Raw genomic sequence first — 14005 nt, forward strand, 5'->3', positions numbered from 1 at the left:
GTTTGACCGATAAAGATCTTCGTAGAATATGTAGCAGCCAATATGAGCATCCAGGTTCCGCTATTGGTTATTGACCGGAGACGTGTCTCGGTCATGTCTACATATTTCTTGAACCCATAGGGTCCGCACGCTTAAAGTTCGATGACGGTTATATTATGAGTTTATGTGTTTTGATGTACAGAAGGTTGTTTGGAGTCCCGGATGTGATCAAGGACATGATGAGGAGTCTCGAAATGGTCGAGACATGAAGATTGATATATTGGAAGCCTATGTTTGGATGTCGGAAGTGTTCCGGGTGAAATCGGGATTTTACCGGAGTACCGGGAGGTTACCAGAACCCCCCGGGGGCTTAATGGGCCTACATGGGCCTTAGTGGAAATAGAGGGAAGCAAGGGGAGTGTGGGGCGCACCCCCAAGGACCAAACCGAATTTGTTTAGGTCAAGGGGGCCGGCCCCCTCTTTCCTTCTTCCCCTCTCTCTTTTCCTTCTCCCGAATCCTATTCCAACTAGGAAAAGGGGGGTGAGGGAGTCCGGAATTAGGGGTCTCCGGACAGCCGGATTATATCCTTTGGCCGGACTGTTGGACTATGAAGATACAAGATTGAAGACTTTGTCTCGTGTCCGGATGGGACTCTACTTGGCGTGGAAGGCAAGCTTGGCAGTATGGATATCTCCTCCTTTGTAACCAACCTTGTGTAACCCTAGCCCCCTCCGGTGTCTATATAAACCGGAGGGTTTTAGTCCGTAGGACACAATAACATACAATCATACCATAGGCTAGCTTTTAGGGTTTAGCCTCTCCGATCTCGTGGTAGATCAACTCTTGTAATACCCATATCATCAAGAATAAATCAAGCAGGACGTAGGGTTTTACCTCCATCGAGAGGGCCCGAACCTGGGTAAAACATCGTGTCCCCTGCCTCCTGTTACCATCAGCCTAGACGCACAGTTCGGGACCCCCTACCCGAGATCCGCCGGTTTTGACACCGACATTGGTGCTTTCATTGAGAGTTCCTTTGTGTCGTCGCCGTTAGGCTTGATGGCTCCTACGATCATCGATGGCGATGCAACCCAGGGTGAGATTTTTCTCCCCGGACAGATTTTTGTATTCGGCGGCTTCGTGCTGCGGGCCAACTCGCTTGGCCATCTGGAGCAGATCGAAAGTTACGCCCCTGGCCACTAGGTCAGGTTTGGAAGCTTAAACTACACGGCCGATATCCGCGGAGAGTTGATCTTCGACGGATTCGAGCCTCTGCCTTGTGCGTCGCGCGGTCACGATGAGTACGATTTAGCTCTACCATCAGACAGTGTTCAGAAGATCGCACCGGCAGCCGCTCCGACCCTCAATTCAGAGCCAGTTGCGCCATCCATGGACGGGTGGATGGACCCCACCACGGAGGCCTTACCCTCAGCGGCGATCGAGCCGAATATCGACCTTACCCTTCACGAGAGCCGTGTTGCCAAACTACCGGATCCTTCCCCGGCCACGGACTCTGAACCGCTTGCGCCCGTGCCTATCAAATCTGACTGGGCGCCAATCATGGAGTTCACCTCCGTGGATATCTTTCAGCACTCACCCTTCAACGACGTACTGAATTCATTAAAGTCTCTCTCCTTGTCAGGAGAGTCCTGGCCGAACTATGTCCGACAGGATTGGGATGCGGATGACGAAGAAATTCGCCGCCCACCCACCACCCACTTAGTAGCCACTGTCGATGACTTAACTGACATGCTCAACTTCGACTCCGAAGACATCAACGGTATGGACGACGATGCAGGAGGCGAACAGGAACCACTACCAACAGGGCACTGGACGCCCACTTCATCACATGACGTATACATGGTGGACACACCAAAAGAAGACGACGACGTGGAACGGAAGGACGCAACAGAGGGTTGTCCCCTTGAGAAGCAGTCAAAGCGGTGGCGTAAGCGCCGCCCCAAATCCTGCCTCGGCAGAAACAACGATCATATAGACCCAGCCTTAGAGCAGGGTGAACAATCGCCGGACCATGGCAACACGGAGAGTCAAACCGAACAACCCGACTCTGTCAAAGATAATAGTCCGGACGACATCACACCGGACGGACACCCGGAGCAACAGAATGCCCGTCAAAGGCTTGTTGCCACCACGAGGAGTCTAAAAAAGTAGAAGTAAAGGCTCAAGGCTGCGCAAGACGCACTCAGAATCAGATGGAGTAAAGTACTCAACACAGCAGCGAAGTACGACGGTAATCGCCCCACCAAGAGCTACCCGAAGCGGAAGTTGCTACCTGAATTCGATGAGGAGGCCTTAGATCCCCTGCAACCAAAAATTAAAACGGCCATCTGGCCGGATAGACGACCTTACGGCCAACATAGAGCGGCAAACAACGCCGCACATAAGCCAATACGTGATCCACGCGAGGGCTCGCATCAAAGGGATGGCGCAACCGGATCCATCTATGGACCACGCAAGCGCGCTCCAGCATACAATGCAACACAACAAACATCCGAACATCACGGTACACCCAGATACAGGGGTGCCGCACACCCCCTATGTTTCACCGATGAGGTGCTGGACCATGAATTTCCAGAGGGATTCAAACCCGTAAACATAGAGGCATACGACGGAACAACAGACCCTGGGGTCTGGATTGAGGACTATATCCTCCATATCCATATGGCTCGAGGAGATGATCTCCATGCCATCAAGTACTTACCCCTCAAGCTCAAAGGGCCAGCTCGGCACTGGCTCAAAAGCCTCCCCGAAAGCTCCATTGGAAGCTGGGAAGAGCTCGAAGATGCTTTTCGGGCAAATTTTCAAGGGACTTATGTCCGACCTCCGGATGCGGACGATTTAAGTCATATAACTCAACAGCCCGGAGAGTCAGCCCGAAAGCTTTGGAACAGGTTTCTTACTAAAAAGAACCAAATAGTCGACTGTCCGGACGCCGAAGCCTTGGCAGCTTTTAAACACAACATCCGAGACGAATGGCTTGCCAGACACCTCGGCCAAGAAAAGCTGAGAACAATGGCAGCATTAACAAGCCTCATGACCCACTTTTGCGTGGGCGAGGACATCTGGCTAGCCCGATGCAGCACCAGCGACCCAAGTACATCCGAAGTTAGAGATGGAAACGGGAAATCACGAGGCAACAAAAATAATAAGCGCCGGAATAAAGAAGACAACCCGAAGAGCATGGCGGTAAACACTGGATTCAAAAGCTCTCGGCCAGGTCAGCAAAAGCCGCCCTTTAAAGGCGCCAGAGATGAACTGTCCAGCCTAAACAAAATTCTGGACCAAATATGTCAGATCCATAGCACCCCCGATAAACCTGCAAATCATACCCATAGAGAATGTTGGGTCTTCAAGCAGTCCGGCAAGCTCAACGCCGTACACAAGGGGGAGGATACACCAAGCGAAGACGAGGATGAGCCTCTCAAGCAAGACACTGGGGAACAAAATAAATTTCCACCAGAAGTCAAAACAGTACACGTGTTACACGTGATCAAGGGGAGAAACAAAGCGGCACTCCCAGAGAAATATGCCCAAGGGCCTATCACCATGGAGTCCTTCCACTGGCCATCCCAACCGATCACTTTTGACCATCGGGATTACTCAGCAAGTATCCGACATGCAGGATGTGCTGCCTTGGTATTAGATCCAATAATTGACGAATACCACTTCACACGAGTCCTGATGGACGGTGGCAGCAGTCTAAACCTGATATATCAGGATACAATCCGCAAAATGGGGTAGACCCAACGAAAATTTGCCACAGCAATACTACCTTTAAAGGAGTAACTCCAGGCCCAGGGGCTCATTGCACGGGCTCCCTGCTACTAGAGGTTATATTCGGCTTCCCCGATAAATTCCGTAGCGAAAATTTAACCTTCCACATTGCTCCGTTCCAAAGTGGCTATCAAGCACTACTTAGACGCGAAGCTTTCGCTCGCTTTAATGCAATACCGCATTACGCTTCCCTCACGCTTAAGATGCCCGGTCCACGTGGCATCATTATAGTAAATGGAAATATTGAGCGATCCCTGCACGCCGAAGAGAGTGCGGCTGCCTTGGCAGCTGCACACTAAAACGGCCTCACCAGCTAAAGCATTCGATAGGTTGTCAAGACTACGTACATGGTTAGACGAGTCCAACGCAGCTATATGTAATTCATACAGGTTTGATAGCCACACCCCTATTACAAATACAAGGGGCTCAATGCGTGCAGACAAGTGGCAATTTTTACTCATCTTGAATTGTACATGGTTTCTTTAATATAACCTACCTTTTTGCACGACAACTTTTCACCTAAGTTCCTCTCTTTTACAGATGACCATCGTGCTACACCCGTCCAGGATACGGCACAACGAAGACACATGCGCAGACGTGCAGCAGGGACCCGTTCCAAGGATTCTTTTTAGATTAAGACCCTGCGTAGACCTTTCTTACTGTCTCTTGTTGATACACATCCCTCGGATTCTCAGTACTATTGAGAAGGATGCTGACGTCTTGGCATGTGGCCACGTCAGAATAATGCACATACCTGGACACCAGGGGCTTCTTACAAAGGGCACTGTTTAGGCCCGGTTTATACCATAAAAGACCGAATACCTTAGGGAGTGTTCGGCGTCGCGAGTTCGGCCTTATATGCATCAGCTCCGAATCATGTCTTTGGTCAAATGTTGGGTTTGCCCGGCTCCTATGTTTTGCTACCTTACGTTCCGCTCTATCGGCTAAGGCGGCACCAGGAGAACTACTGCGATTGTGCCCCGGTTCATCCGGACGAGCACCTTAGTAGAGAAAGCCGAAAACTGACTGTCATGATATAGCGTGAGACTGGTCAACCACTCGATGACCCATCGGAATGTTAGAATTCCTCCGCCTTAAAGAAGGGCCGTTTCCCGGCCAAGCATGTACGCACCCTGAATTCGGGAGAGTGCGGAGCCACCAGGGGCTATATAGTAGCCCCACCGTCAAACTCCTATGGCTAAGTGAAAGTGTTAAAGCATTATAGTCCGGTTGCCTCGTTCGCTGCGCTATCACCTCCTTATTAGGACCAAGACATTGGATTAAGTGTGAACACGCGTCTTCTGCGAACACCCCCGCATTATATGTGTGGGGGCTGAAGCCGACGACTGCAATCTTTCAGGTTATATACATATATACATAAACGGCCGCACAGGAGGCATCATATTACTTTCAGGCAAAAGTATAAATACAGCCTTAATAAATTTGATAAACATTGTTTTTACAATGGGAATACATGTCACTCAAACATAGTATTCTTCAAGCACTGGGCCTCTATCAAACGAGAACCCTCAAGAACTTCTTCAAAATAGTGCTCGGCAGCCACTCGGCCTATGGCCGAACCCTGCGCCGCAACAGTGGTAGCATCCATCTCCGCCCAGTATGCTTTGACACGGGCAAGGGCCATCCGTGAGCCTTCTATGCATGCCGACCTCTTCATCACATTGATGCGCGACACCGCACCAAGGAACTGCTGCACTAAGCTGAAATAGCTGTTCGGCTTCGGCTTTTCCGGCCACAGATGATCTACGACGGACATCATGGCGAGTCCGGACAATCTATTGAGTTCGGCCCATTCGGAAAGTTGATCAATTAGTGGAAGGGATGCTCTGGAACGTTAAACTGCAACCAGAATAGCTTGTCCACTTCATGATCTGTTTGATCTCGGAAGTATTCGGCCGCATCGACAGCACTCGCCGTCAAATCCAGATATGCGTCTGCCGAACTCCACAACCGATCCAGAGGGGCATACCGCAGATCTCTGAACTTCCTCCGTAGCAAAAAGGGCTTCCCATCCACAATATCACCAGCTTCACACAGCTCTTCCTTCTTTGCCCTCATGGCAGAGCGGGTGTCTTTGGCCGCCATCGTGGCCTTTTCGAGGTCCGTCGCCTTCGCTCGGTTTTCTTCTTCAAGGAACCGGCAACGGCCGGCAGTGTCTTTTAACTTTATAGCCATCTTGGCCATCTTTTCTTTGCTCTCGCAATGTGTGGCCTTCTCGGCTCTTAACTCTTCGGCCGCCTTTAAAGCGGCTGCATTACTAATCCTTGTTTGTTCGTTGGCTCGGGCAAGTTCCGCCCGAAGGGTCTCCACGGCGGCAGCTCCATCTGCAGTCACAACATATTAAAGATACTGGCATCACGCTGCTCTTACTATGTGACATTGACTGGGAAAACATTACTTACCCCGTGCCTCGTCAAGCCACTTGTTAACAAGCTCGATGTCGGCATCTGCCGCATCCAGTTGCCGCTTTAGTTCAGCAAACTCATTAGTCTGGCCAGCCACCGGAGCTTCCATCACCTGCACATAAAGCAGTATGGTTATTACCTGGGACTACGATCCTCTGTTTGCCGCTGTTCTCGGCGACAACCAGAGTCTCAGGGGCTACTATCTACACAGGGCACACCTAAAAATGTGCGGTACCATCACAAATGTACATCATCTTACGTACCTCAAAGCCCGTCAGTAGACTCATAATGTTGGGGAACGTTGCAGAAAACAAAAATTTTCCTACTCGTTTCACCAAGATCATCTAGGAGTTCATCTAGCAACGAGTCATCGGATGCATCTACATACCTTTGTAGATGGCGCACGGAAGCGTTCAAAAGAACGGTGATGATGTAGTCGTACTCGACGTGATCCAAATCACCGATGACCAGCGCCGAACGGACGGCACCTCCGCGTTCAACACACGTACGGGACGGGAGACGTCTCCTCCTTCTTGATCCAGCAAGGGAGAAGGAGAGGTTGATGAAGATCCAGCAGCACGACGACGTGGTGGTGGATGCAGGGCGTCACAGAAGCAGGGCTTCGCCAAGACTACGAGGGAGAGACGCAACGAGGGGAGATGGAGGCGCCAGGGGCTGGTGTGAAATCCCTCCTCTCCCCCCCACTATATATAGGGGTGCCATGGGGGGGGGGGCGCCGGCCCTAGTAGATGAGATCTACTAGGGGGGGGCGGCCAAGGGGAGGTTTCCCTCCCCCCAAGGCACCTAGGGGTGCCTTCCACCACATGGACTCTTCCATGGTGGAAACCCTAGGCGCATGGGCCTATAGGGGCTGGCGCCCCAGCCCACTATGGGCTGGGTTCCCTCCTATTTCAGCCCATGGGGCCCTCCGGAATAGGTGGCCCCACCCGGTGGACCCCCGGGACCCTTCCGGTGGTCCCGGTACAATACTGATAACCCCGAAACTTGTCCCGATGCCCGAAACAGCACTTCCTATATATAATTCTTTACCTCCGGACCATTCCGGAACTCCTCGTGACGTCCGGGATCTCATCCGGGACTCCGAACAACATTCGGGTTACTGCATATACACATCTTCACAACCCTAGCGTCACCGAACCTTAAGTGTGTAGACCCTACGGGTTCGGGAGACAAGCAGACATGACCGAGACGACTCTCCAGTCAATAACCAACAGCGGGATCTAGATACCCATGTTGGCTCCCACATGCTCCACGATGATCTCATCGGATGAACCACGATGTCGAGGATTCAATCAACCCCGTACGCAATTCCCTTTGTCAATCGATATGTTACTTGCCCGAGATTCGATCGTCGGTATCCCAATACCTCGTTCAATCTCGTTACCGACAAGTCACTTTACTCGTACCGTAATGCATGATCCCGTGACCAGACACTTGGTAATTTTGAGCTCATTATGATGATGCATTACCGAGTGGGCCCAGCGATACCTCTCCGTCATACGGAGTGACAAATCCCAGTCTTGATCCATGTCAACCCAACAGACACTTTCGGAGATACCCGTAGTCTACCTTTATAGTCACCCAGTTACGTTGTGATGTTTGGTATACCCAAAGCACTCCTACGGTATCCGGGAGTTACACGATCTCATGGTCTAAGGAAAAGATACTTCGACATTGGAAAACTCTAGCAAACGAACTATACGATCTTGTGCTATGTTTAGGATTGGGTCTTGTCCATCACATCATTCTCCTAATGATGTGATCTCGTTATCAATGACATCCAATGTCCATAGTCAGGAAACCATGACTATCTGTTGATCAACGAGCTAGTCAACTAGAGGCTTACTAGGGACATGTTGGTGTCTGTTATTCACACATGTATTACGATTTCCGGATAACACAATTATAGCATGAATAAAGACAATTATCATGAACAAGGAAATATAATAATAATGCTTTTATTATTGCCTCTAGGGCATATTTCCAACAGTCTCCCACTTGCACTAGAGTCAATAATCTAGTTACATTGTGATGAATCGAACACCCATGGAATTCTGGTGTTGATCATGTTTTGCTCTAGGGAGAGGTTTAGTCAACGGATCTGCTACATTCAGGTCCGTGTGCACTTTACAAATTTCTATGTCTCCATCTTGAACATTTTCACGAATGGAGTTGAAGTGACGCTTGATGTGCCTTGTCTTCTTGTGAAACCTGGGCTCCTTGGCAAGAGCGATGGCTCCAGTGTTGTCACAGAAGAGCTTGATTGGCCCCGACGCATTGGGTATGACTCCAAGGTCGGTGATGAACTCCTTCACCCATATTGCTTCATGTGCTGCCTCCGAGGCTGCCATGTACTCCGCTTCACATGTAGATCCCGCCACGACGCTTTGCTTGCAACTGCACCAGCTTACTGCCCCACCATTCAAAATATACACGTATCCGGTCTGTGACTTAGAGTCATCCAGATCTGTGTCGAAGCTAGCGTCGACGTAACCCTTTACGACGAGCTCTTCGTCACCTCCATAAACGAGAAACATCTCCTTAGTCCTTTTCAGGTACTTCAGGATATTCTTGACCGCTGTCCAGTGTTCCTTGCCGGGATTACTTTGGTATCTGCCTACCAAACTAACGGCAAGGTTTACATCAGGTCTGGTACACAGCATGGCATACATAATAGAACCTATGGCTGAGGCATAGGGGATGACACTCATCTCTTCTATTTCTTCTGCCGTGGTCGGACATTGAGCTGAGCTCAATTTCATACCTTGTAACACAGGTAAGAACCCCTTCTTAGAATGATCCATATTGAACTTCTTCAATATCTTATCAAGGTATGTGCTTTGTGAAAGACCTATGAGGCGTCTCGATCTATCTCTATAGATCTTGATGCCTAATATATAAGCAGCTTCTCCAAGGTCCTTCATTGAAAAACTTTTATTCAAGTAGGCCTTGATGCTGTCCAAGAGTTCTATATCATTTCCCATCAAAAGTATGTCATCCACATATAATATGAGAAATGCTACAGAGCTCCCACTCACTTTCTTGTAAACGCAGGCTTCTCCATAAGTCTGTGTAAACCCAAACGCTTTGATCATCTCATCAAAGCGAATGTTCCAACTCCGAGATGCTTGCACCAGCCCATAAATCGAGCGTTGGAGCTTGCACACCTTGTCAGCATTCTTAGGATCGACAAAACCTTCTGGCTGCATCATATACAATTCTTCCTTAAGGAAACCATTAAGGAATGCCGTTTTGACGTCCATTTGCCATATCTCATAATCGTAGAATGCGGCAATTGCTAACATGATTCGGACGGACTTTAGCTTCGCTACCGGTGAGAAAGTCTCATCGTAGTCAACCCCTTGAACTTGTCGATAACCCTTAGCGACAAGCCGAGCTTTATAGATGGTCACATTACCATCCGCGTTTGTCTTCTTCTTAAAGATCCATTTATTCTCTATGGCTCGCCGTTCAACGGGCAAGTCAGTCAAAGTCCATACTTCATTTTCATACATGGATCCTATCTCGGATTTCATGGCTTCTAGCCATTTGTCGGAATCCGGGCCCGCCATCGCTTCTTCATAATTCGAAGGTTCACCGTTGTCTAACAACATGATTTCCAAGACAGGGTTGCCGTACCACTCTGGTGCGGAACGTGTCCTCGTGGACCTTCGAATCTCAGTAGGAGCTTGATCAGAAGTATCTTGATCATTATCATTAACTTCCTCTCTAGTTGGTGCAGGCACCTCAGGAACATTTTCTTAAGTTGCGCCATTTGCCGGTTCAAGAGGTAATACTTCATCAAGCTCTACTTTCCTCCCACTTACTTCTTTCGAGAGAAACTCTTTCTCTAGAAAGGACCCATTCTTGGCAACAAAGATCTTGCCTTCGGATCTGAGGTAGAAGGTATACCCAATAGTTTCTTTTGGGTATCCTATGAAGACGCATTTTTCCGACTTGGGTTCGAGCTTCTCTGGTTGAAGTTTCTTGACATAAGCATCGCATCCCCAAACTTTTAGAAACGACAGCTTAGGTTTCTTCCCAAACCATAATTCATACGGTGTCGTCTCAACGGATTTCGACGGAGCCCTATTTAAAGTGAATGCAGCAGTCTCTAAAGCATAGCCCCAAAAAGATAGCGGTAAATCGGTTAGAGACATCATAGATCGCACCATATCCAATAGAGTGCGATTACGACGTTCGGACACACCGTTACGCTGAGGTGTTCCAGGCGGCGTGAGTTGCGAAACTATTCCATATTTTCTTAAGTGTGTGCCAAACTCGTGACTCAAGTATTCTCCTCCACGATCTGATCGTAGAAACTTGATTTTCCTGTCACGTTGATTTTCAACCTCACTCTGAAATTCCTTGAACTTTTCAAAGGTTTCAGACTTGTGTTTCATTAAGTAGATATACCCATACCTACTTAAATCATCCGTGAGGGTGAGAACATAACGATAGCCACCGCGAGCCTCAACACTCATTGGACCGCACACATCAGAATGTATGATTTCCAATAAGTCGGTTGCTCGCTCCATTGTTCCTGAGAACGGAGCCTTGGTCATTTTACCCATAAGGCATGGTTCGCACGTGTCAAATGATTCATAATCAAGAGACTCTAAAAGTCCATCAGCATGGAGTTTCTTCATGCGTTTGACACCTATGTGACCAAGGCGGCAGTGCCACAAGTATGTGGGACTATCATTATCAACCTTACTTCTTTTGGTACTCACATTATGAACATGTGTAGCATCACGTTCGAGATTCATAAAGAATAAACCATTCACCATAGGAGCATGACCATAAAACATATCTCTCATAAAAATGGAACAACCATTATTCTCAGATTTAAAAGAGTAGCCATCTCGAATTAAACGAGATCCCGATACAATGTTCATGCTCAAAGCTGGCACTAAATAACAATTATTAAGGTTTAAAACTAATCTCGAAGGGAGATGCAGAGGCAGCGTGCCGACAGCGATCACATTGACCTTGGAACCATTCCCGACGCGCATCGTCACCTCGTCCTTTGCCAGTTTCCGCTTATTCCGCAGCCCCTGCTTTGAGTTACAAATGTGAGCAACTGCACCGGTATCAAATACCCAGGAGCTACTACGGGCACTAGTAAGGTACACATCAATTACATGTATATCACATATACCTTTTGTTTTGCCGGCCTTCTTATCCGCTAAGTACTTAGGGCAGTTCCGTTTCCAGTGACCGCTTCCCTTGCAATAAAAGCACTCAGTCTCGGGCTTGGGTCCATTCTTTGGCTTCTTCCCGGCAGCTTGCTTGCCAGGCGCGGCAACCTCCTTGCCGTCCTTCTTGAAGTTCTTTTTACCCTTGCCTTTCTTAAACTTAGTGGTTTTATTGACCATCAACACTTGATGTTCCTTCTTGACTTCTACCTCCGCTGATTTCAGCATTGAGAACAACTCAGGAATGGTCTTTTGCATCCCCTGCATGTTGAAGTTCATCACGAAGCTCTTGTAGCTTGGTGGAAGCGACTGGAGGATTCTGTCAATGACCGCATCATCCGGGAGATTAACTCCCAGCTGAGACAAGCGGTTATGCAACCCAGACATAGTGAGTATGTGCTCACTGACAGAACTATTTTCCTCCATCTTACAGCTGAAGAACTTATCGGAGACTTCATATCTCTCGATCCGGGCATGAGCTTGAAAAACCATTTTCAGCTCTTCGAACATCTCGTATGCTCCATGTCTCTCAAAACGTTTTTGGAGCCCCGGCTCTAAGCTGTAAAGCATGCCGCACTGAACGAGGGAGTAGTCGTCAACACGTGTCTGCCAAGCGTTCATAACGTCTTGGTTCTGTGGTACGGGAGGATCACCTAGCGGTGCTTGTAGGACATAATCTTTCTTGGCAGCTATGAGGATGATCCTCAGGTTCCGGACCCAGTCCGTATAGTTGCTGCCATCGTCTTTCAGCTTGGTTTTCTCTAGGAACGCGTTGAAGTTGAGGACTGCGTTGGCCATTTGATCTACAAGACATATTGTAAAGATTTTAGACTAAGTTCATGATAATTAAGTTCATCTAATCAAATTATTAATGAACTCCCACTTAGATTAGACATCCCTCTAGTCATCTAAGTATTACATGATCCGAGTTAACTAGACCGTGTCCGATCATCACGTGAGACGGACTAGTCAACATCGGTGAACATCTTCATGTTGATCGTATCTTCTATACGACTCATGCTCGACCTTTCAGTCTCCTGTGTTCCGAGGCCATGTCTGTACATGCTAGGCTCGTCAAGTCAACCTAAGTGTTTGCATGTGTAAATCTGTCTTACACCCTTTGTATGTGAACGTCTGAATAAAACACCCGATCATCACGTGGTGTTTTGAAACAGCGAACTGTCGCAACGGTGCACAGTTAGGGGGAACACTTCTTGAAATTATTATGAGGGATCATCTTATTTACTACCGTCGTTCTAAGTAAACAAGATGCAAAACATGATAAACATCTCATGCAATCAAATAATAAACGTGACATGATATGGCCAATATCACATAGCTCCTTTGATCTCCATCTTGGGGCTCCATGATCATCTTGTCACCGGCTTGACACCATGATCTCCATCATCATGATCTCCATCATCGTGTCTCCATGAAGTTGCTCGCCAACTATTACTTCTACTACTATGGCTAACGCGTTTAGCAATAAAGTAAAGTAATTTACATGGCGATTCTCGATGACACGCAGGTCATATAAAAGAATAAAGACAACTCCTATGGCTCCTGCCGGTTGTCATACTCATCGACATGCAAGTCATGATTCCTATTACAATAGCATGAACATCTCATACATCACATATAGATCATTCATCATTCATCACAACTTTGGCCATATCATATCACAACCCACTTGCTGCAAAAACAAGTTAGACGTCCTCTAATTGTTGTTGCAAGTTTTACGTGGCTGAATTAGGGTTCTAGCAAGAACGTCTTCTTACCTACGTTAAAGCCACAACGTGATTTGTCAACTTCTATTTACCCTTCATAAGGACCCTGTTCATCGAATCCGCTCCAACTGAAGTGGGAGAGACAGACACCCGCCAGCCACCTTATGCAACTAGTGCATGTTAGTCGGTGGAACCGGTCTCACGTAAGCGTACGTGTAAGGTTGGTCCAGGCCGCTTCATCCCACAATACCGCTGAAGCAAGACAAGACTAGTAACGGCAAGAAAGTTGACAAATCCATGCCCACAACTAATTGTGTTCTACTCGCGCAAGAAGAACTACGCATAGACCTAGCTCATGATGCCACTGTTGGGGAACGTTGCAGAAAACAAAAATTTTCCTACTCGTTTCACCAAGATCATCTAGGAGTTCATCTAGCAACGAGTCATCGGATGCATCTACATACCTTTGTAGATGGCGCACGGAAGCGTTCAAAAGAACGGTGATGATGTAGTCGTACTCGACGTGATCCAAATCACCGATGACCAGCGCCGAACGGACGGCACCTCCGCGTTCAACACACGTACGGGACGGGAGACGTCTCCTCCTTCTTGATCCAGCAAGGGAGAAGGAGAGGTTGATGAAGATCCAGCAGCACGACGGTGTGGTGGTGGATGCAGGGCGTCACAGAAGCAGGGCTTCGCCAAGACTACGAGGGAGAGACGCAACGAGGGGAGATGGAGGCGCCAGGGGCTGGTGTGAAATCCCTCCTCTCCCCCCCACTATATATAGGGGTGCCATGGGGGGGGGGGGGCGCCGGCCCTAGTAGATGAGATCTACTAGGGGGGGGCGGCCAAGGG

The sequence above is a fragment of the Triticum urartu genome, chromosome 1A, assembly GCF_056163025.1.
Source record: "Triticum urartu cultivar PI428250 chromosome 1A, HENAU_Tu73, whole genome shotgun sequence".
Classification (NCBI taxonomy): domain Eukaryota; kingdom Viridiplantae; phylum Streptophyta; class Magnoliopsida; order Poales; family Poaceae; genus Triticum; species Triticum urartu.